Source organism: Bos grunniens, chromosome 10 (assembly GCF_055505025.1).
Source record: "Bos grunniens cultivar Pamir isolate PY7600 chromosome 10, Bosgru_T2T1.0, whole genome shotgun sequence".
Taxonomy (NCBI): Eukaryota; Metazoa; Chordata; class Mammalia; order Artiodactyla; family Bovidae; genus Bos; species Bos grunniens.
This window is the reverse complement of record NC_141174.1, coordinates 57,995,822-58,021,524: the sequence shown is the minus strand read 5'-3', so window position 1 is coordinate 58,021,524 and position 25,703 is coordinate 57,995,822. Positions and strand designations below refer to the sequence as shown.

General features: G+C 39.8%; 1 protein-coding gene across 8 annotated transcripts in view; it reads right to left on the bottom strand.

Annotated features, from left to right (window-relative positions):
* The window catches only part of ZNF609 (zinc finger protein 609), a 201,072-nt gene that overhangs the window by 15,072 nt on the left and 160,297 nt on the right, over positions 1-25,703 (bottom strand). The gene's annotated exons all lie outside the window — the stretch shown is intronic.

Sequence of the window (25,703 nt, the reverse complement as noted above, 5' to 3'; positions counted from 1 at the left end):
CAATCTAATGAAATCAGGGCAGGAAAGAACTTTGGTTTAGTCAATTGGATTTTTTTTTTTTAACCATTTTTTTTCTCTCATATATTTACTTTTTAAACTGAAGTATAATTTACAATGTTGTGTTAGTTCCAAGTGTATAGCAAAGTGATTCAGCTGTGTGTGTGTGTGCGTGTGTGTGTGTATATACACAGACAGACCTCCTAAGAAAGCAATTGGGCAAAATTCTCTCTGGCTGTTAGCAAAGTGAATTCATATGGATGTCTCCTCCCAGTGATAACCTGATCTGATTACTGGATAACCAATTTGAATAGGAGCAGAATCCATTTATTTCTAGACAAGGTAAGACTTCGAAGTAGGTGCCTCATTAACAAGGGCAGATGAGCACAGCTGTATACAGAGAGCAGGTATACAATAATAATAAGAATGTTATTCCTCCTCTTGAAACAGCTGGCCAGGAACACACGTTTATAAATCTGTCTCCTTCCTCTGGTATAATCTGCAAACCTTAACAATAATGAATGAACTGAAAAGATGACAGGTCAGACAGAGTGCTGGAAGTGGACAAGGGGAAGAGAAAAAATTCTAATATGGAAAAACAAAATGGAAGCTTGTTTAAATGTCAGAGCAAACAGTTTTCTGAAATATAACTCTCTTCCTACAAGGTTCTGGCTTGAGACAGCTGGGCGAATAAGAGGACAGGAAGGAAAAAGCAGAAAATAACACTTAACAGACCTAGTTTCACTGTTAGGGGCTAACTATAGGGCAGCAAGGAGGCTGAAGAGAAAGAGAAAAATTGGTTTTCATTTGAGAAAGTTCCCTATTTTGAATAAGTGTTCACAAAATAAGGAAAGGCTTGGCATATTTAAAGATAATAACAATGCTAAAAGTAGAAGTATTGCTTTGTGTTTCTCTAGGTGGTTATCTGCGTATTTACCATGGACCTCACAGACATAATCTCAATAAACCATTATTAAGTTTTAGAGTGTTGAGTATTATCCCTTCTTAAAGGTGATCAACACAGGAACACAGTAAAGGGGAAATGACTTGGTATGAGGCAGCAGTCAGGTTCTCCCAAGTCACAGGAGTGACAGTGTTAAGACAACTTGATGCCAAAGCAGCACTACTTTGTTTCAGAGGACAGTTCAAAACAGTTGTGCAATCAAGACTGATACTGGCACAATAGTTGGAAAAGCAAATTTTACCTCCAGAGCCCTCGTTGTCACCATTTCCACTAAGTATATTCTTTCCCTCAGGGATCTAGTAGCTTCCTGCCTGCTCAGTTGCTGTTCAGTCACCAAGTCGTGTCCGACTCTGTGACCTCATGGACTGCAGCATGCCAGGCCTTCCTGTCACTCACCATCTCCTGGAGTTTGCCCAAGTTCATGTCCATTGAATAGGTGAGGTCATCCAATCAGCTCAGTTGACCACTCTCCTTTTTTATTAAACTTGTATGTTTTGACTCTGCTGGGTCTTCACTGCTGCTCAGGCTTTTTCTAGTTGCAGAGAGCTGGGTCTACTCTTCGTTGTCATGTGCAGGTCCCTCATTACGGTGGCTTCTCTTGCGGGAGAGCACAGGCTCTAGGGCTCGCAGTCTCAGTAGTTGTGGTGCACGGCCTTAGTTGCTCCTTGGCATCTTCCAGGGATCTTCCAAGACCAGGGATTGAACCCGTGTCTCCTGCATTAGCAGGCAGATTCTTTACCACTGAGCCACTAGGGAAGTCTTTCACCATCTCCTTCTTGAAACATTTTCTTCATTTGGTCTTCAGGACAAGGACACCACTCTGGCCTGATTTTCTTCTTGCTGTTCTGCTTGCTTTTCTTCAATACCTTTTGCTGTTATTTCTTCGCATCTAATGACTCAAACGTCTGTTTCCAGCACCAACCTTTGCCCTCCACCCTCAGCACCATCTTGTCTCTGTCCCTTGGCTTCCTGGGGACAGACTCTGCCTCCGTGCCTCCCTTCTATACTGCCGGTGCCTCCTCCATGCCCTCGGTTCCCTCATACAGATTTTCTCCTGGAACTTATCCCATTTCTGAAACTCTCCCAGTTCCCTGTTCTTCTCAAATTGTTAAAACCTGTCCCTTTAAAATTAAGTCTTCTGAGCAGGATTCGAGGTTAAACCTCTAATTTCTTATATTCCCTTACACTGAACCGTAAGCCATTGTCAAAGATTTTCCCAAAGTAATGGAAGACCCTCACAGATTTGCTGAGGAATTTAATATAATCACTCAAATTTACCAAACAGGCTTCCCTGGCTTAAATTAGCCAGTTCATATACATGTTGGTGAAAGCTAGGCCCAGCACTGGAGGAAAACTTCTAATTGGGAAAATCCTGAAATGTCTCTACAATAATGACTGGGAGACCAGCCCACTAACTTACTATATGATCAGGTTTGAGCTATTGCTAAGCAACTTCACTGAGCAATTCCTAGGGCTTTTTCAAAGCCTGTTAATCGAAACAAAATTCAGGTCTGCACAGAAAAATCTGGTGAATTGTTCATAAATATTAAGTCAAATTCAAATTTAAAAAAAATTCTGGTCTTCCTTCACATGTTGATGCCACCTGAGAAATTTTCAACTCTATGTTTATTAATGAGCTGAACTGGGAGCTTTCCCTTCTACTAAAAAGGACCACAATAGAATGGGAAACTGTGTCCGCTTGAGATTTAATCTGACAAACTAGCTCTCTTGCACGCTAAATGAATGACTAAATGGGAGACCACCAAAATTCTTAATCTTCAAATCCAGCAGATGAAGCCTCCTAAACAAAACCCAAATCCCCCAGTTTCTGCTACTATTGCAAAGAGTCAGGACATTGGAAAAGAAATTGTTACACATTTAAGTACTTTAAGCACCTTTAGCTCTCTAACTAGGGCCTCCCAGGTGGCCAGTGGTAATGAACCCACCTGCCAATGCAGGAGATGCAAGAGATGTGGGTTCGATCCCTGGGTCAGCAAGATCCCTTGGAGGAGGGCATGGCAACCCACTTCAGTATCCTTGCCTGGGAAATCCCATAGACAGAGGAGCCTGGTGGACTACAGTTCATGAGGTCATAAATGAAGCTGTCAACGACTGAGCAACTGAGCACTCATGCATGCCTCCTGGTGGTCCAGAGGCTAAGACTCCTTGCTCCCAAAGCAGGGGGCCCAGGTTCGATCCTTGTTCAGGGAACCAGATTCCCTGTGTCACAACTAAACCCTGCATGCCACAGTGAAGATCAGAGATCCCTGTGCTGCAATTAAGACCTGACAGCCAAATACATGCACACACATATTTTTTTTTTTTAAGATTCAATTTGCAAAATTGTTGGAGGCCCTCCAAATACCTTGGCTAAAACTGTTGTTGTTAGTCCTTCCATATTTCAGATCTACCCTTTTTAGAAGTCATAAACTCTCACCCTTTGAGATAGTAATAAGATGTCCGATGCACTTGGCTCCTGCTTCTTTTGACCCACAAGTAATAAAAGGAGAGATAGTCCAATATTGCAGAGGCCTAACTGCTTCTATTAAAAATAACCACGCTTGACAGCGCAGTCTTTTTCACAGTGCACCCTGGGGAAGGTGAAGACTGTAAGCATTACACCCAGTAACCTGGAGATTTCATCTACTGGGAAAGAACTCTCTTATACCTCATTGCAAAGGCCCCTATCAGGCACCACCAACTCCTGTACCACCTAACTCCAAGGAACAGACTCTTGGGGAATCATGTGATACAAGTAAAGAAAGCAGCAAACCCTGAGGACCTCACAGTATCTGGTTATCTGAAAATGAAGATTTCCCAGAAATGAAGTAACAACATCCACTGAGCCAGCTTTCCCAAGACACCTGGACCAGCCCTATTGTAAGTTTACTGCCAAACTTCTGATTATTTGACATAACACTTCAGATGATCTGAAATATTTAAGATCTTGATAACATATGGACTTTAGATAAGAAGTGATTGTGAATTCTCCCTTCTGCCTTCCCTTGTCACTAGGATGTAACTGCAAATAGGTTTCTAATCTGTACTTTCCCTCTGGCGGGAGATCTTACACCCAGGAAAGGTCCTTCTTGGCACTGAGAGACAAAAACCTACTCAAACTACCTAAACTGACTTTTGGTCAGTGATACTTTCAGAGAAAGATCTTGATTAAAAGGGAGGGGGGATGTGCAAAAAATTAATAAGCAAAAACCTAAGTAGAACTGTAAGACTTGAAGGTGTTCTTATGCCCTGTGATAACAGCAGAGCCCAAAAGGAAGAAGAATGTATCCTCTTCTTTCTTGGCAAGGACTCAATCAGGGTTTCTTTGTTTTCTCTAGCTCCCCAACTTCCATTTCCCATCTATAAAAGTGGGACTTGCATGTGGCTCATCACAGCTGCAGATCCCAAACTGCATTTCTCTGTCTGTCCTGAATGAACACTTCTTTGCTGAAGCAATATTTGGCAGTTTTATTTAAGTCAATAAAAGAAAAACTTACTAGTAGTTCCATTCTTATACATAGTGGGAGTCTTACTAGTGTTTGAATACAGTAATGGTTTATTTTGTGAGTTGAATAAGCATCTACTGTATTCAACTGAGTTAGTAACCAACTGTATGATTCTGGGCAAGCTACTTTATCTTCCTTTGTTACAGGACTAGACCTCTAAAATTCTGTGATTCGGTGAAAGGCTGTGAAACTCAAGCATTTAAAAGTATAAATGACTAATAAAATATTATTTCCTATGGATTCTTACCAATGATGAAAGACTTAAGCTAAAGAAAATACAAGGCAAGAAATATAAGGCATGTCATTTCAGATATTATTTACCTGGTAGAAAAAAATTTTAGCTGAGTGGGAGTATATATTGGTAAAGCACTCTGGAAAGCTATTTTATTTCTACCAAACTCATGTATTTCTAAGCAGATCTTGTAAAGCTAAACATAATCTACCCTATGACCCAACCTCTGACACTGAAAATAGTGATAGACTTTATTTTCTTGGGCTCCAAGATCACTGTGGCTGGTGACTGCAACCATGAAATTAAAAGATGCCTGCTCCTTGGAAGAAAAGCTATGACAAATCTAGACAGTGTATTAAAAGCAGAGACATCACTTTGCCGACAAAGGTTCGTACAGTCAAAGCTACGGTTTTTCCAGTAGTCATGTACGGATGTGACAGTTGGACCATAAAGAAGGCTGAGCTCCAAAGAATTGATGCTTTCAAACTACGGTATTAGAGAAGACTCTTGAGAGTCCCTTGGACAGCAAAGAGATCAAACCAGTCAGTCCTAAAGGAAATCAGTCCTGAATATTCATTGGAAGTACTCATTTTGATACTGAAACTCCAATACTTTTTTGGCCACCTGATGCAAAGGGCCAACTCATTGGAAAAGACCCTGATGCTGGGAAAGACTGAGAACAGGAGGAGAAGAGGGCAACAGAGGATGAGATAGTTGGATGGCATCATTGACTCGATGGACATGAGTTTGAGCAAACTCTGGGAGACAGTGATGGACAGGGAAGCCTGGCATGCTGCAGTCCATGGGGTCACAGAGAATTGGACACAACTGAGCAATGAACAACAACAACAAATCTATGACCCAGCAATTCTCAGAAACAAGAACTCATATTTAACAAAAGACATGTAAAAGAATCTTCATAGCAGCTTCACTCATAATAGTCCCAAACTAGAAATAACACAAATGTCTGTAAAAAGTAGAATGGATAAATTATGGTATATTCATAATGTAATACTATAAAGCTCTAAAGAATGAACTACTGCTACACACCACGTAATGGATGAATCTCACAGACATGATGTTAAGTGAAAGAAGCCAAACAAGAGTACATACTCTGTGATAACATTTCAAGATAGGAAAACTCATCTATAATGGTAGAAATCAGAATGGTGGTTACCTTTTGGGATGGTATTGACTGCAGAGGGCATGACAGAATCCTCAAGGGGAACTGGTAATGTTCTAATTCTGGATACAGGTAGTGGTCACACAGCCATATAAATATGTAAAAAGTCATCAAATCATGTACTTAATATTTATGCATTTATTTATGTTATACTTCAATAAAACATTAAAGCAATCCAGCAAATTTGGAAAACTCAGCAGTGGCCACAAGCCTGGAAAAGGTCAGTTTTCATTCCAATCCCAAAGAAAGGCAATGCCAAAGAATGCTCAAACTACCGCACAGTTGCACTCATCTCACACGCTAGTAAAGTAATGCTCAAAAATTCTCCAAGCCAGGCTTCAGCAATATGTGAACCGTGAACTTCCTGATGTTCAAGCTGGTTTTAGAAAAGGCAGAGGAACCAGAGATCAAATTGCCAACATCCGCTGGATCATGGAAAAAGCAAGAGAGTTCCAGAAAAACATCTATTTCTGCTTTATCGACTATGCCAAAGCCTTTGACTGTGTGGATCACAATTAAGTGTGGAAAATTCTGAAAGAGATGGGAATACCAGACCACCTGATCTGCCTCTTGAAAAATTTGTATGCAGGTCAGGAAGCAACAGTTAGAACTGGACATGGAACAAGAGACTGGTTCCAAATAGGAAAAGGAGTTAGTCAAGGCTGTATATTGTCACCCTGTTTATTTAACTTGTATGCAGAGTACATCATGAGAAACGCTGGGCTGGAAGAAGCACAAGCTGGAATCAAGACTGCCGGGAGAAATATTAATAACCTCAGATATGCAGATGACATCACCCTTATGGCAAAAAGTGAAGAGGAACTAAAAAGCCTCTTGATGAAGGTTAAAGTGGAGAGTGAAAAAGTTGGCTTAAAACTCAACATTCAGAAAACGAAGATCATGGCATCCGGTCCCACCACTTCATGGGAAATAGATGGGGAAACAGTGTCAGACTTTATTTTTCTGGGCTCCAAAATCACTGCAGATGGTGACTGCAGCCAAGAAATTAAAAGACGCTTACTCCTTGGAAGGAAAGTTATGACCAACCTAGATAGCATATTCAAAAGCAGAGACATTACTTTGCCAACAAAGGTTCGTCTAGTCAAGGCTATGGTTTTTCCTGTGGTCATGTATGGATGTGAGAGTTGGACTGTGAAGAAGGCTGAGCACCGAAGAATTGATGCTTTTGAAGTGTGGAGTTGGAGAAGACTCTTGAGAGTCCCTTGGACTGCAAGGAGATCCAACCAGTCCATTCTGAAGGAGATCAGCCCTGGGATTTCTTTGGAAGGAATGATGCTAAAGCTGAAACTCCAGTACTTTGGCCACCTCATGTGAAGAGTTGACTCACTGGAAAAGACTCTGATGCTGGGAGGGATTGGGGGCAGGAGGAGAAGGGGACGACAGAGGATGAGATGGCTGGATGGCATTACTGACCCGATGGACGTGAGTGTGAGTGAACTCCGGGAGTTGGTGATGGACAGGGAGGCCTGGCGTGCTGCGATTCATGGGGTCGCAAAGAGTCGGACATGACTGAGTGACTGATCTGATCTGATCTGACAGCAGGTATTAAGTTCTCTCTCAGGAGCATTCTATTCTGTCAAAGAATTAAAAACTCTGGGATATGGTTACCAACTCAGTCAACTTCCACAGAGAAAGTCTATCTCCCCTGAGGTTAATCAACAAACAATATTTTAACACCAGAAACTAACACTACATTGTATGGGACTTCCCTGGCGGTCCTGTTAAGAATCAGCCTTCCAGTGCAGGGGACGTGGGTTTGGTCCCTGGTCAGGGAACTAAAATCCCCCATGCTGCAGGGCAACCAATCTTTCATGCTGCAACTACTGAGCCTTCATGCTGCACCTAGACAGCCCATGTGCCGCACCTGGAGAGCCCGTGTGCCGCACCTGGAGAGTCCGTGTGCCGCACCTGGAGAGTCCGTGTGCCACAACTAGAGAGCCCATGTGCCCCAACCAAAGACCTCACACGATAAAATGAAGATCCCATGTGCTGCAACTAAGACCCAGCACAGCCAAATACATAAGAAACTGATACAACATTGTAAATCAACTATACTTCATTTAAAAAACTTTCAAAACCAAAAAAAAAAAATTGGTGTCAACATACGCCAGGGCATAGTGTCAGGCCTGAAGTGTAAAATATGCATAATAATCCTTTATTTATTGGCAACCTTTCTACATGTTTCTACTGTTACTATGCCTAGAGGGGCACAGGAAATTCATATGTTGTTGGTGGGTGTATAAAGCTGGTTCAAGCCCTGGTGGCAATCTGGCATTATCTTTCAAAAAACACATACTCCTTAACCCAACAAATCCACTTGAAGGTATTTATCCACAAATATTCTCAGTGTACAAAATGAACAAGGTGCTCGCAGCAGCAGTGTTTACAATAGCAAAAGATGGGAAACTAAATGTGCTTCAATGAAGAAGCAATTAAATACGTTTTTGAACATCCACATGATGGGATACTATGCAGCTATTAAAAAGAACAAAGCAACTATTAAACAAACTGATATGGAACAAAGTCTGAGATATACAGGCAAAAAAAAAAAAAGCAAGATACAGAACAGCAATTACAGTATGCTACCACTGTGTAAAAAACAAACAAGCATATAAATATCTGTTCCTAAGTGCACGGAAGGTCTCTTAAAGGATGAATAAACTAGTATTAGTGGTTTTCCCTACGGAGGGCAACTGGGTGGCTGGAATTCAGGGGAAAGAAACTTGTTTTTCATTGTATATTAATTTTACTGTTGAATTTTTGTGCCATATACATGTGTTACCTATTCAAAAAAAGGTAAAAATAGTAATTAATTTTGGTAGGACTATTTCAAAAATGTTTTTCCCTTTAGGAAAGCACACAGGCAATAATATACTTGAAAAGGGCAAATAAGTGGCAGGATAACACCATCTCTGAAACCCTGTCTCACTTCCTGTAAATGGGAAATGTCTCTTTATTCAATTCGGAGTATCAAAGTAACTGTGGAAGTTTTAAAATATGACCACAAATTCTTTGATATTCTTCCCTTCAGAAAGGAGAAGTATAACATGTAACTCAATGTTCACAACAGCACTATTTACAATAGCTAGGACATGGAAGCAACCTAGGTGTCCATCGACAGATGAATGGATAAAGAAGATGTGGTACATATATACAATGGAACATTACTCAGCCATAAAAAAGAACAAATCTGAATCAGTTCTATCTAGCGAGGTGGATGAACCTAAAAGCCTGTTATACAGAGTGAAGTCAGAAAGAGAAAAACATGTATCATATATTAATGCATATATATGGAATCTAGAAAAAATGTTATTCATGAACCTATCTGCAGGGAAGGAATGGAGATGTAGATACAGGGAACGGACTTGTGGACACACTGGGGAAAGAGTGGGATCATACACTACCATGCGTAAAGTAGACAGCGGGTGAGAAGCTGCTACAGGGAGTCCAGAGAGATGCTCTGTGATGCTCTATTGGGTGGCATGAGGGAGAGGATGGAGGCTCTAGAGGAAGGTGATATATGTATAATTATGGCTGCTTTTCATTGTTGTATGGCAGAAACCATCACAACACTGTAAAGCAATTTTCCTCCAATTAAAAAAATATATATCATGTGGAAAAAAAAGAGAGGTCTAATTCCCTTCACGTTGAGTGTGGGTTACATTTAGCTACCTGCTTATAACAAACAAGAATGTGGTGGACGTAGCCTTCTCAGACTAGATGATAAAAGGCAATGTTTTTCTTCTTGGATTACTTCTCTTGAGGAAGTTACCTACTGTGTCATAAGGACACTGAAATAGCCTATCCTATGGAGAGGTGCATGAGGCCAGAGACTGAGGCCTTCTGCTAACAGCCCTGTGAGTGAGCCAACTTGGAAGTGATCCTCAAATAAGCTTTCAGATGATAGCAGTCCAGCTGACATTCTGACTACAATTTCACGAGCAACCTTGAGACAGAACCAGCTACTTAAGCCATTCTTGAATTGCTGACCCACAGAAAGTTTTAAGTTTTAGATCCTTACATTTTGGGGATAATTTGTTATACAACAACAGAAAACCTATGATAGTATTTTATCCTAAGTCGACAAAGAATTAATTTAACTTATTCCTTCATGGAGCAAATATTTACTGAGCTTCTATTACTTGCCAGGCATTATGGGAAGTATTGAAGTTATATATATAAAAAAAAACCCAACTAAGAAGATACCAAGGTCCATTTCTGGGCTGGGAGAAAATACTAAGAGCCTACACTGGACTAGTATGGAGAACAAAGATAAACAAGGACAGCTGTTTGCTCTCACGGCACTGAAAAAAGAGGTTGGGGCAAGAGGTCACATGAGATTGAGTTTGCCAGTAGCCTCGAGTTTTCAAATGGAAACAGAAGTATGTAGCTATATGCTGCTTTTAAATCTTGTTTCAATCCCAATTTGCCAACAACTATAAAGGACAGAAGTGAAAGTGAAGTCGCTCAGTCGTGTCCGACTCTTTGTGGACCCCATGGACTGTAGCTTACCAGGCTCCTCCGTCCTTGGGATTTTCCAGGCAAGAATACTGGAGTGGGTTGCCATTTCCTTCTCCAGGAGATCTTCCCAACACAGGGATTGAACCCAGGTCTCCCACACTGTAGGCAGATGTTTACCATCTGAGCCACCAGGGAAGTCCAGATTAACATGCAAATCTCCCTTTGCCTCCTACCTACATCCCTCGCTCCCTTCAACAAATGAATATCTACTTTGGCACAGAGTATCTGGGATATAGCAATGCACAGAATTGACAGCTCTTGCTCTTATACAATTTATATTCAAGTGATGGGAGACAGAGAACAAGTAAATATATGTTAGACAGTGTAAGCCCTACAGAGAAAAATGAAACAGGAGCAAAAGAATAAAGAATGCGAGGAATGGGATGTTGCTATTTTACAATAGGCAGTCAAGAGAAGCCTCACTGAGAAGATGACATGCAAGCAGAGAAACACTGAGAAGATGACATGCAAGCAGAGAAACCTGAGAGTGTGAGCATGAGGAAGTTAGACGGAGGGACATTTGAAGCAGAGGAGAAAGCAGGTGCCAAGGCACTGTAGTGAGAACGTGCTTGGCGTGTTTTCAGGAAGAGCAAAGTGGGATGAGACTGAAGTGGGGTAAGAAGAGTGGGAAGAAATGAGGTCAGAGATCAGGGCAAGCCAGAATGTGTAGACGAGCGGTTTATAAACCTTTAATGTCAGGAACCCACAGCAAATTATTTTAGCCTTTGCAGGCCACACAGTCTCTATGGTAACTTCTCAATTCTTGTAGCACAGTCACAAACAATACACAAATGAATGGGTTATGGCTGTGTTTCAGTGAAATTACAAAAATTGGCAGTGGACTGAATTCGGCACTTGGACTGTAATTGCAGACCGTGATAGCAGCATCTTATACGACAAATAATGGAGGCCGGAGGGAAACAGTATATATGCCCAGGCTTTGGCCTTAGTGTATTCCTTCACTGAAACAAAGCTATAAATGAGAGCTAACCGAAACATTTCTATTGACATTAAGCACTCAAAGGTTCTTTGTTGAATAGATAAGATTGGGACCCAAAATAATAATTACTTAGCTGCTCCTATAAATAAATGTTTTTGAAAGTTAAATTAACTTTGGAAGAAAAGCCATTCATAAATTGAGGATTCAATATATGAAGTATATTTTAATATTTTTCTTCATGACTCAGGGACATTATTCTAGATATGATTATCTTGTGGTGTGGTAAAGGAATGTCCCTTTAAAGGTTACTGAAATATTAAGGGTTCAAGACTCTGTTCATTGAGACCAGACTTCTCAGTTGAGTTTTGTGTTTTGCTTTTACTGGATTAGCATTGGCAGGTGGACTTCCACCCACTGGACCACCAGGGAAGCCCAACATGTCTACCTTTTGCAGTAGTAGTCATTTCCATATTTCCAAGCTCTCTATCACATCCAACTTTCTTCTTATAATCTACTTTAGATGAGGAAATCAAGGAGTTAATACTAATATAACTCTATTATCAGGCCCTATGGTGCTCTTACCTGACTTCATGGCCATATACACTCCACATGCATTAATTGCATGATTCTATCTGTTATATTTGCAATGCAAAGTCCATGGGGAAAAATTCTATTGATATTAACCAAAGGAATCAGTTAGTCAGACAAAATCATTTTTGGTAACTCTCTACAATTAATTTGTCATGAGCTTTGAAAGCAGTATGGGGTGTATGATCAATGTCCAATAAACAAAAATTTTTTAAATTGAAGACTTGTTTTTATTCCACTTTTAAGTACGTTTTTTCTACTAATAGGTAATGAGGGTCTCAATATAGATGCCAAGAATGCTTACACATGTCTATAAAATGAAACATACATCTTTAAGACTCTCTTAGACAGAGAAACTAAAAAGCATTGCTTAAGGTATGGATTCTCAAAGTATGGTTCAGGGATGTCTGACAGTCCCAAAGACAGTTTCAAGGGGTTTGCAGACTCAAAACTATTTTCATAATAATACTAAGACAAATTTGGATTTTTATTTTCATTCTATCCTGAGTGTACATAAGAGTTTTCCAGAGGAGGTATGACATGATATTTTGACAGATTGGATACAGAAGTACATATCAGAATCCAGAGTGTCTCCTATTAAGCAAGACATTAAAAAGATTTGTAAAAATGTAAAATACTACTACTGTTTTTACTAAATTTTTGTTTTAGAAACTGTAATTATTTTTTCATAAATATGTTAACATGTAACAGGTTTATTATTGTTATTTTAAAATAGATTAATAAATATATTTTTAACAGATTCTGTTTTAATTTCTACCATGGCAAATGTCAATAATGATACTATCAATACATACTAAACAAAAGCTCTTAGAGTTCCTTACTAATTATTAAGGATGAAAAGGAGTCCTAAGTCTAAAGTTTAAAAACTGCTGACTTAAGGCATACAACCCAAGCATTCTTTTACTTCTGCCTTTTCATGGAGATGTTAACTAAGCTGCAGCCATCTTCATGCTGGGTGACAGAAACTTGGGGACCAGCCAGTTCTATGACTATTGTCAGTTTTGCCTTGTGGGGATCCACTTGCCCCGTTGGAATTCTAAGTTATGAGAATTCAGGACCCTAAAGAGAGGCAACTGATGATCTCTGAAGAAAGCAGGAAATCTGGGGCAAAATGAAAAGGCAATAAAAAGAGGAAGCACAGCTGGCTTTCTGTGGCATCTGGATACAAGCCAGTCACCATGGCCTGTCTATTCTGCCTTTGAACTCTCTCTGAATAATATCTTCTTCCCCATCCCCAACCAAAACCATCAGAACCAAGTCCTCATTAACTTACCTCTAGATTATTCTAACAGACTGAATTATGCTCCTAACTCCAATCTTTAATTCTTTCTGTCAATCCAGCCAGTTAAACTGCTCTCAGATGAATATGCCTCAAACACTGCTTTCATGCAATGAGCCAGCAAATATACATTACTTATTATACTTCATCATTATGCCAAGTGCTAGTGGAGATTCAAACCTTAACTGAAAATTTTACCCTGTTTAGGGGGAGGGAAAATGAATATATATCCAATCATTATTTTAAAAAATATGCTACACATACTGTTGGAGAAGGCAAAGGCACCCCACTCCAGTACTCTTGCCTGGAAACTCCCATGGACAGAGGAACCTGGTGGGCTGCAGTCCATGGGGTCGCTGAGTCAGACATGACAGCGACTTCACTTTCACTTTTCACTTTCATGCAATGGAGAAGGAAATGGCAACCCACTCCAGTGTTCTTGCCTGGAGAATCCCAGGGACGGGGGAGCCTGGTGGGCTGCCGTCTATGGGGTCGCACAGAGTTGGACACGACTGAAGCGACTTAGCAGCAGCAGCAGCAGCACACATACTGTGGTATAGACAGATCAGAGAAGAATAGGTAGGATTTTCTAACTTTTAAGAGGATCTGGGATGAGCTTGGCACACGTAAGGAAGAGTGAAACCATGTGATAATGAGCTGAGGCTACGTGTCGAACAGCAGGAAGAAGATCTGAAAAAGTCTAATATTTCATGCTAAAAAAATTCTTGTTAATTACTGATTAGTGTACCAATAGATTAAAATAAGTTATAGGGACTTCCCTGGTGGTCCAGTGGCTGAGACTCCATGCTCCCATGCAAGGGGTGCAGGTTCGATCCCTGGTCAAGGAACTAGGTCCCATACGCCATAATTAAGAGCCTGCGTACCACAACTGACAGATCCCACATCCTTTTTTTTTTTAAGCCCTATCCTATCTTACAACCCAGCTGGAACAGATAAACACACAAAAAGGTAACATGCTATCAGCCAGGAGCTGATAAAAAGAGAGTAAAGTTTGGCTGAATGGCCAAATGAATTATACCTTATTATATCATGACATATTTAGTGCAAAAGGAGAGACAGGAAGGATGTGTATTTGGACTGATATGAACTGATATTAAATGAACTGATATGGTGCTGTTGTAAAATCTGTTAACCATTTCTATGCCTTCCTCTAGATGGTGCTAGAACAACCAGATTGTCTTTTGTAACTCAAGTTTCCTTTTACAATATAACGAGTAAGAGGTAATTTATGACTCATTAACAACTTGATGGCTCCTCTACCAATTTTATTGCCTTTTGGCTTGCATACAGTGTCCAGGATAGTGGGACATCCTGGACACTGCTAAGAAATTTAAGTCACAGGCAACTCAAACCCCATAATGGTTTCTAATCCTACAAAAAACTATTTATTCAAAACATTGTACTATTTGTATGTGTTTGGGGTGGAGAAGTGGGGTTGTATAATTTTCAGTCTCTGATTCCGGGAAGCATATAATTTAGAATCAAGGGACAGAACTCTTAATATAAAACTGAGGACATTATCACCAGCCTCTAGCAATGTAAGAGATCAGAGAAATAACAAGAGTAGGTAAAGAATACTCTAACCTGCCTAAGGATACAAGGGGTTCCTTAAAGATTAGTAATAATTTTTTTAAAAATTGGCTTGAAGTTATTGTTGAATGTACATGTAGTAGCTCCTCAAGACTACAGGCATCTGATATACCCAGATAGAAGCCCTGTCTAGAAACAGGAATGGTGTGTATTCTGTATAGACTTTCAGTGTCTCATGTAATATGGGGTATAATGATGGAGAGTGACTGAGTTCTAAGACTGCATGTTATAATTTTTTTTTTAATTTGAATAACCGAAATTCTAGCACGCAGAGAGCTGAGGATGGTGGGGTTGTGGTGATGGCAGTGGTTAATCAGAGAGTAAGGTGAGAGAGCTAACACATAATATGTGAATAGAAACCAGTTTCCACTTCCTCCCTGAGATGGGAGCATCTGTAGAAAACTATAGTGTTGATGTCTGGAGAACACAGGTGACAAAACTTTTAACCAGGCCTTCACTCTCAGTTATCACTACCAAAGCAGCTTATAAACCTTTAGGTCATAGGTCCTTCTCATATAGTCCTCTTAAAAGCTCCCGTTACATTCTCTCCCCTCCAATGCTAATGATTAAACTGACTGGGCACTCCCTCCCTTAACTGAAAAGAAGCTAAGCAATGGCTCACTGCTCCTAACTAATCCATTATAACAACAGGTACCTACTGCAGTTACCTGGTCTCCTAGTTAAAAATAACTAGGCTGCAGAAGAGCTGCTGCGGTCTGCTCAGCTACCTCACCCAGAGTAACCCTTTCAAAAGAAGCTGAAAATGAACTCAGCTCTGTAACTTAGCCAAATGTGATCTCTTTCAGTTCTTGATTATATGGCATCTGCTACATCATTCAGTTCAGTCCAGTCACTCAGTCATGTCTGACTTTTTGCAACCGCATGGACTGCAGCATGCCAGGCCTCCCTGTCCATTACCAACTCCTGGAGTTTACTCAAACTCATGTCCATCGAGTTGGTGATACCATCCAACCATCTCATCCTCTGTCATCCCCTTCTCCTGCCTTCAATCTTTCCCAGCATTAGAGTCTTTTCCAATGAGTCCGTTCTTCACATCAGGTGGCCAAAATATTGGAGCTTCAGCTTCAGCATCAGTCCTTCCAATGAATATTCAGGACTGACTTCCTTTAGAATTGACTGGTTTGATCTCCTTGCTGTCCAAGGGACTCTGAGGAGTCTTCTCCAGCACCACAGTTCGAAAGCATCAATTCTTTGGTGCTCAGCTTTCTTTATGGTCCAACTCTCCCATCCATACGCTGCTGCCAAGTCACTTCAGTCGTGTCCGACTGTGTGACCCTATAGACAGTAGCCCACCAGGCTCCACTGTCCCTGGGATTCTCCAGGCAAGAACACTGGAGTGGGTTGCCATTTCCTTCTCCAATGCATAAAAGTGAAAAGTGAAAGTGAAGTCGCTCAGTCGTGTCCGACCCTCAGCGACCCCATGGATTGTAGCCTACCAGGCTCCTCCATCCATGGGATTTTCCAGGCAAGAGTACTACAGTGGGATGCCATTGCCTTCTCTGATCCATACATGACTACTGGATAAACCAAAGCTTTGACTATATAGACTTTTGTCGATAAAGTAATGTCTCTGCTTTTTAATACACTGTCTAGGTTTGTCATGGCTTTTCTTCCAAGGAGCAAGTGTCTTTTAATTTCATGGCTGCAGTCACCATCCATAGTGATTTTGGAGCCCAAGGAAATAAAGTCTCTCACTGTTTCCATTGTTTCCCCATCTATCTGCCATGAAGTGATGGGACCAGATGCCATGATCTTAGTTTTTTATTAGTAGAATATCAATAATATCATTATTAGTAGCTATATCATTCATAGAACTTTTAACACATGTTGTTTGGTGGGCTTATTTACACATTATTTATTTGACGGTACTTCAATTATAAAATTTCCTGAATATGAGCTCCCATATACAAATCAAACGTGAAAAAAAAAAAACTCCACAAATTTTGGAACCAAAGCTGTCTTTTTGGCATTATATGGCAAAAATATGTCAAGGTATAAATTTCTTTTAATTCTGGCTCATTTGAAAGTAAATAGGACTAGCGTTAGGCGAAGTTGTTGATTTAGTGAAGGTTTTACATTTCTAACATAACAAATCCATCAATCTTTGTGATTTCTTCCATTTATGCTAAGCCTTTTCATCTAGAAATTTGGATATTTACTTATGTATTAATTTAACTGAAGGACTTTATAAAAGTTAAAAAAAACCACATTATCTAAGAATCTTGAATATATATGTGTATTTATATACACATAGATGTACACATAGAACTTATTTTTTTCTATTTTGGAAATTATTTTATTTTAGAATTATTTTTAAAAATCAATATATAATTGACAAGTAAAATTTTCAGACATTTAAAGTATACAACGTGTCAATTACAGATATGTATACCTTTATGTAAACTTAGAGAGTATAAGATAGGTCTGTGAATCAATTTTTTTTTTCTCCTCACAGAGGGTTTCCCCAATACCTATATTACTAAAAACCCGTTTCCATTTCCCTTAGTTTGTGTATAAGTTAGGGCTTGTTTCTGAACTGTCAAATTAGTTCTACTGAGTGTGTGTGTGTGTGTGTGTGTGTGTGTGTGTGTGTGTGTTAAGCCGCTCAGTCGTAGCCGATTCTTTGCAACCCCGTGGACTGTGGACTACAGCCCACCAGGCTCCTCTCTCCATGGAATCCTCCAGGCAAGGATACTGGAATGGGTTGCCATTCCCTTCTCCAGGGGAATTTTCCTGACCCAGGGATTGAACCCAGGTCTCCCACATTGTGGGTAGATTCTTTACCATCTGACCCACCAGGGGAGTCCTACTGAGCCGCTACATTTGCATGTAAAAAATGAAAAATAACCTGTGCTACCCTGTCAAAATCCCAATGATGCTATATTAGAAGAGGTAATATCTACATTTTTTCCCTTTACCTACATAAATACTTAGTAGGTACTCAGTAACTGCTAAACAGGATGAATAACCCCAATACTGGTTCAATCCATCAAGGCAGGGTTTGGATAGGCACCAGATCTCACCTTTGATTGATGGGATGACAAGGGGTATAGGAACTCCTCAAATACTTTCTTAAAAATTCCAGTTATTTTCTGATTACCAACCCAGTGTGGTTCACCAAATTTCCAGCAGCATGAGTGCATGTGCACACAGGTTAGAGCTCAGGAAAGAAGTGTTGGAAAGCCTAAGTGACAACATCCTTACCAACAATAATCAGTTTATGGTATTTGTTTTGTTTTTTGCTGTTGTCTGAAGGTGACCATCTATTTCTGCTTTATTGACTATGCCAAAGCCTTTGACTGTGTGGATCACAATAAACTGTGGAACATTCTGAAAAAGATGGGAATACCAGACCACCTGACCTGCCTCTTGAGAAACCTGTATGCAGGTCAGGAAGCAACAGTTAGAACTGGACATGGAACAACAGACTGGTTCCAAATAGGAAAAGGAGTACATCAAGGCTATATATTGTCACCCTGCTTATTTAACTTATACGCAGAGTACATCATGAGAAACGCTGGGCTGGAAGAAGCACAAGCTGGAATCAAGATTGCCGAGAGAAATATCAATAACCTCAGATATGCAGATGACACCACCCTATGGCAGAAAGTGAAGAGGAACTGAAGAGCCTCTTGATGAAAGTGAAAGAGCAGAGTGAGAGAGTTGGCTTAAAGCTCAACAGTCAGAAAACTAAGATCATGGCATCTGGTCCCATCACTTCATGGGAAATAGATGGGGAAACAGTGTCAGACTTTATTTTTCTGGGCTCCAAAATCACTGCAGATGGTGACTGCAGCCAAGAAATTAAAAGACGCTTACTCCTTGGAAGGAAAGTTATGACCAACCTAGATAGCATACTCAAAAGCAGAGACATTACTTTGCCAACAAAGGTCCGTCTAGTCAAGGCTATGGTTTTTCCTGTGGTCATGTATGGATGTGAGAGTTGGACTGTGAAGAAAGCTGAGTGCCGAAGAATTGATGCTTTTGAACTGTGGTGTTGGAGAAGACTCTTGAGAGTCCCTTGGACTGCAAGGAGATCCAACCAGTCCATTCTGAAGGAGATCAGCCCTGGGATTTCTTTGGAAGGAATGATGCTAAAGCTGAAACTCCGGTACTTTGGCCACCTCATGCAAAGAGTTGACTCACTGGAAAAGACTCTGATGCTGGGAGGGACTGGGGGCAGGAGGAGAAGGGGACGACAGAGGATGAGATGGCTGGATGGCATCACCGACTCGATGGATATGAGTCTGAGTGAACTCCGGGAGTTGGTGATGGACAGGGAGGCCTAGCGTGCTGCGATTCATGGGGTCACAAAGAGTTGGACATGACTGAGCGACTGAACTGAACTGAACTGAACTCAAGGTGACTGACAGCAATGGGTAAATTAAGTCATGCTGCTAATTTATCTCCAAAGGTTTATTTAACACATCAGAAATATTTTTTCTCTTAACATGAAGAAAAATCAATGAAGTGTGCACAAGTTTATGGTATTAAAATGTAGTATACAGATTTAGATTTTCTTTCTGAACAACAAATACAAGGAAAGGGGGTCTTAAATTTCTGATGCTTCACTTAAAGTTAAAATTCTACTTCTTCAAAATCACCTTAGGGTTAAACACTGTAGAAACCCAACATGTTTTTATTACATTGGGTTCATATTTAAAAGCAAATATCTGAATTTCTCCAACCAATCAAAACCGCAGTCAGTTCAAATTCTTGCCTTTTACTTATGTCCTGCTGTCAGACAAAATCTGTTTTAAGTTTGGCAATAAGTATCCATCTTCCCCTTCCATCTATGAGATGAACCATCAGTAGTATCCTAGACCTTAACCATCATCACATACTGAATATGCCCATTGAATTAAGATTTAGACTCCAATTTAATCTCCTAACTTTGTTGAAGAGGCTTCCCAAATCCTAAATGATACAAAAGGATGCTTAGTCCCACATAAAATGGGTTAAATGCTTTGTTGCTTTCTTTGATTTTTTTTTTTTTTAAATTTTTGGTGGGGGAGGTGGCGTGTACATTATTTCTGTGAAGGCTTGATGGCTTTCAAGATAATAGTTCCCACTTACTGTGTTTAAGAGCCTTCCATGTATTATCTTATATTTAATCCTCTCAACAACCCCCAAAATATTATCATTCCCATTGTACAGATGAAGAAATGGAAGCTTAGAGCAATTTGTTCCAATGTAACATAGCTAAACAAGATGCAAAGCCAGGATCTGAGTCCAAATCAGTCTGGCTCTAAACTAGAGCCTGTATTTTTAACTATGCTGTCTCGCAAGATGAGGATATACTTTTTTGGTTCTCAGCAGCTCACATTTCCAGGTGTAAGACACTAAATAGTCCATGTACTGTACTTGAGAATAAAATTGTGTACTGGAGTGAAAGACATCAACACTTACAGGTTTATTTTTGGCTGAGAAGCAGCTCATTGATTTTATGTTTGACCTCTCTCTACCAGAAAATAAATAGAAGCAGCAATAAAAACTGCATATTGGTGGCAAAGAGAAAAATATATGGAGCAGAAGAGGCAAGAAGCAAAAAGAAAATGTCAAAGTAAGCAAAAGGCACCAAGAGGACAGAAATAGAAAAAAGAACAGGAGATAGAAACTCAAAAGTCCCAAGCTGCAAGGTTATCATGAAACACATACAGTCATCCCTCAGTATCTGTAGGGGATTGGTTCTAGAATACCTCCTACCCCTTGCCCAGTACTAAAATCTGAGAATACTCAAGTCCCTAATATAAAATAGCACAATATTTGCATATAACCAATGTACATCCTTTCATATATATTAAATCATCACTAGAGTACTTATAATACTTAATACAATGTAAAAGCAATGTAAACAGTTGTAAATAAAATGCTAGCAGTTCCCAGTGAGTGGCAAATTCAAGTTTTGCTTTTCAGAATTTTTTTTTTCTGAAGACTTTTGTTTCATGCTTGGTTGAATCTGTGGATTCAGAACCTTTGCATAGGGAGGGCCATGCAAAGGGACCCTTTGCAAAGGAAACTGTGTTCCCTTTGTCTACGAGTATTTTATTGATGACACGAGAAATGAAGCTCAGTTCTTAAAGAGCTGCAAATTCTCATGTCTTGGGCTTCCCAGGTAGTGCTAGTGGTAAGGAACCCGTCTGCCAATGCAAGAGACACAGGAGACATGGGTTTGATCCAACTGTGAACATCCGCTGGATTACAGAAAAAGCAAGGGAATTAAAAAATCTACTTCTGCTTCATTGACTACACTAAAGCCTTTGACTATGTGGATCACAACAAACTGTGGAAAATTCTTAAAGAGATGGGAATACCAGACCACCTTAGCTGTCTCCTGAGAGATCTGTATGTAGGTCAAGAAGCAAACAGAACCAGACATGGAACAACGGACTGGTTCAAAATTGGGAAAGGAATACGTTATGGCTGTATACTGTCACCCTGTTTATTTAACTTACATGCAGAGTACACCATGCGAAATGCTAGGCTGGATGAATCACAAGCTGGAATCAAGACTGCTAGGAGAAATATGAACAACAAGAGAATATGCAGATGATACCACTCTAATGGCAGAAAGTGAAGAGGAACTAAAGGGCCTCTTGATGAAAGTGAAAAAGGAGAGCTGGCTTAAAAACTGGCTTAAAACTCAACATTCAAAGAAGATCATGGCATCTGGTCCCATCACTTCATGGCAAATAGATGGGGAAAAAGTGGAAACAGTGACAGATTTTATTTTCTTGGGCTCCAAAATCACTGCAGATGGTGACTGCAGCCATGAAATTAAAAGATGCTTGCTTCCTGGGAAGTAAAGCTATGACAAACCTAGACAGCATTTTAAAAAGCAGAGACAACTCTTTGCTGACAAAGGTCCATATAGTCAAAGCTATGGTTTTTTCCAGTAGTCATGTATGGATGTGAGAGTTGGACCATAAAGAAGGCTGAGTCCCAAAGAATTGATGCTTTTGAACTGTGGTGCTGGAGAAGACTCATGAGAATCTCTTGGACTTCAAGAAGATCAAACCAGTCTATCCTAAAGGAAATCAACCCCGAATACTCACTGGAAGGACTGATGCTAAAGCTGAAGCTCCAATAGTCTGGCCACAAGAGCAGACTCCTTAGAAAAGACCCTGATACTGGGAAAGATTGAGGGCAAGAGGAGAAGAGGAAGACAGAGGATGAGATGGTTGGATGGCATCAGTGACTCAATGGACATGAGTTTGAGCAAATTTGGGGAGACAGTGAAGGATGTGGAAGCCTGGCGTGCTGCAATCCATGGGGGTCACAAAAAGTTGGACATGTCTTAGCAACTGAACAACAAATGAACAACAACTTACCTAAATCAATCATGATACATCCTTAACATGGAATAATGTGTAGCTATTTAAAATGTTATAGCAGACCATTTAATGTTACAGGAAAATGCTCATGGTATTTTCCTCTATAAACAAAAAAGACTACAAATATAGAGAGATGGGCACCAATTTGTTAAAAGAAGTATATGAATAACATAACATAATTATAATAGTGGCTTTATCTCTGGATGATTTATGACTTTCTTCTTTGCAATTTAGGATTTCTCCTTTTTCTTTGATTCCCAAATTGCCAACAATAAAAAGCTGTTACTTTGTGAGAGGAACCATCATCACTATTATTTTCAAAACTTTTTCATCAACTGAAACAGAAATGCTGTAACTTGTATTCCCTCTGCCCCCTAGCTCCTAGTAACTCTATTCTCTCCTTTTGGTTTCTATAAATTTGCCTATTCTAGATACCTCATCTAAGTGAAATAATACATTTACTTTTTTCTGTCTGGCTTATTTCACTTGGCAAAATATCTTCAAGGCTTACACACATTGTAACATGTATCATAATTTCATTCCTTTCTATTGCTATTCCACTGTAAGTATATACCACATTTTGTTTATATATTCATCTGCTGATGGACACTGGATTGTTTTCATCTTTTGGCTATTGTGAATAATGCTGCTATGAATATTCCTGTGTACAAGTTTTGTTTAAATATCTGTTTTCAATTCTTTTGGGTGCATACCTACCTAAGAACAGAATTCCTAGATCACTTGTTAATTCTGTTTACCTTTTTGAGGGACCACCAAACTGTTTTCCACAAAGGCTGCAACATTGTATGTTCTCACCTGCGGTCCACAAAGGTTCCAACTTCTCCACACCCTCTCCAACACTTATTTTCATTTTAAAAGTACAGTCATTCTAGTGGGGTATGAAGTGGTATATCACTGTGGCTTTGATTTGTATTTCTCTTATTAATTATGCTGAGCATCTTTTCAAGTGCTTATTGGTCAGGTGGCAAAACATCTATTCAAGTCCTTTGCTCAGTTTTGATTGTTGCTTTTCTTGTTTGTTTGCTTTTTGGCCACCCCATGCAGCACGTAGGATCTTCCCTAACCAGGGATTGAAACCATGACCCCTGCAATGGGAGCACAGTCTTAATCACTGGACTGCCAGGGAAGTCCTTTTACTCTGAATTTGGTTGTTCCGTTCTTTTGGTTGTTGCTATTGTTGAGATGCAGGAGTTTTTATATACTCTGGATATTAATTATCAGGTATATTATTTGCAAATATTTTTCCCATTTTGTGAGTTGTCTTTTTTCATTATCTTGATAGTGTCTTTTGATGAGCAAAATGTTTTAATTTCATGAAATTCAATTTATCTATTTTTTCTTTTTTTGCCCTGTGCTTTTGGTGTCATATCCAAGGATCAAAGCATCACTTTTTAAATCATTTTTAAAAATGTAATTTTAAAAAACATCAGGGGGAAAAAGTAGTTGCTAATAGTGGGGTAGAAAATGTAGGAGGAAGTATAGTTTACTTTCTCTCATTCTGAATACAAAGCACAGCATAACACAGCTTAAAACAAAGACTGTTTTAAGGATCCAGATCCCTCCTTTTCCTAGAACATGACCTGGTAGAGGAGCTCTTGGTCCAAAGGTGCGTATAAATGCCTCTCTACTTCATGAATCAACTATACCTCAATAAATGAAAACAGTTCAGAACAACATTAAAATGTTTGGGGTAATATTGTGAAAATCACCATAAGAATTACTTCTTGTAAAAAAAAAAAGATTAGACTGGATCAAGGGCTTGTCAATTTGTCTCACCAACTACAGATGGCATGTCAGACCTTTGTTCAGTGTCCACTTCGGACTTAAAAACTAGTAAGCATTTGGCAACAGCCCTTTGGTATCAAATGATTTTATACATTTTATGCAATTTACAATTGATCCCCAAGACTCACATCTCAAGAGAAGCTCTGGTAAAAAGATTTACTCCTGGGTGTGTGAACACTAGTCCTGTTATTTAAAACAAAACAAACCTGTTTCTTTGTTAGTCTCTTCTTTAAAAAGCTTGTCACCTTAGAAAAAGAGCTAAACCTAATGGGAATGGTTAATAATAAACACTAATGGTTGTCGCTGACATTTTTTACATTGGTGCCAAATTGTTGTTCAATTTAGTCCTATCTGGGCTTCCCTGATAGCTCAGTTGGTACAGAATCCACCTGAAATGCAGGAGACCCCTGGTTTGATCCCTGGGTCGGGAAGATCCGCTGGAGAAGGGAAAGGCTACCCACTCCAGTATTCTGGCCTGGAGAATTCCATGGACTGCATAGTTCATGGGGTCGCAAAGAGACACGACTGAGCAACTTTCACTTCACTTCACTTAGTCCTGTCCTATAGAAGCTGAGTATGCTTTTCAGCTGTGCTCTTTGCATTCCTGGTAAAGTCCTCCTTACCCTTCCCAAGCCTCTTATCTGGGCCAATGGTAAACAATCAGTATATATAGCCACCACTAAATAATCAAGAGCCTACTAATGGGCTCTGTGTAGTCCAAGTTCTTTCTAAAGGGGAAAGACAGACATGTTTGTCTACTAATGTTAGGAGGGAAATGCATCTGTGGCAAATCTCAGCTCCCAGTCAACACTAGTTTCAGGTCTTCTAGTCTTCTCTAGCGACACAGATAAGAGAAAGAGATCATAAGAAAGTCAGTAAGTCACAGCTTCTGGAAGCCTGTAAGCACACCTGCAGTTGGCCAGCAGCAGTGTAGTACAGGAAAGTGGCTAGCAGGGAGTTACAAGGGGATGCTGGTGAGGAAGGCTGGTTTGAAACTGTGGGTACTACTACCTCCATGGAAGCCTCAGCTAGGGGAATGGAGGAATCGCTCACTTCCCATAGCTTATCTCTGGTACATTAATGAATAATATTTAATCTTGCCAAGTGATAAGAGATTATGCAAATTTATGAGGACTGTTTCTTCCATGACAAAAGTTCAAATCACAGATGCAGAGAAAGGGTGAATATAATCAGAAATTCACAAGAGTGAGCAGCATTCAGAAATTCTGAAAAGGCCAGGGAAAATTAGGACCATCTGTGTTTCATCTACCAACTAAGATTTTTTTCCCTGTAAGTTGGTTATTATCTGAAAACCACTTTTTTATGGGTTCGCTATGTAGTAACATCAGGAACTTTGGTAAAGAGTGTCATATTTCAAGGAAAACTCTAGTCCCAAATCTGTCTACTGCAGTGAAAATTATTAGAAAGAATGTTTTGCTATCTATAAATTCTATGTCTTATCAAGCCTCATGCAGGCAGAACTTAAAATCAGCTTAACAGCAACATTTCCAGGTTTTTATCTCACTTATCCTAGGAATTCATCTTCAAGTCATAGATTTGACTGTAGGGAAGGATCAAATCATGTATGGATCTTTTAAAACCAGAAACCCAAAGGCAGAAATGTGGTTATTATTCCTTTAAAGAGAACATCTGAATACTTTCAAAGAGAATCTACACTT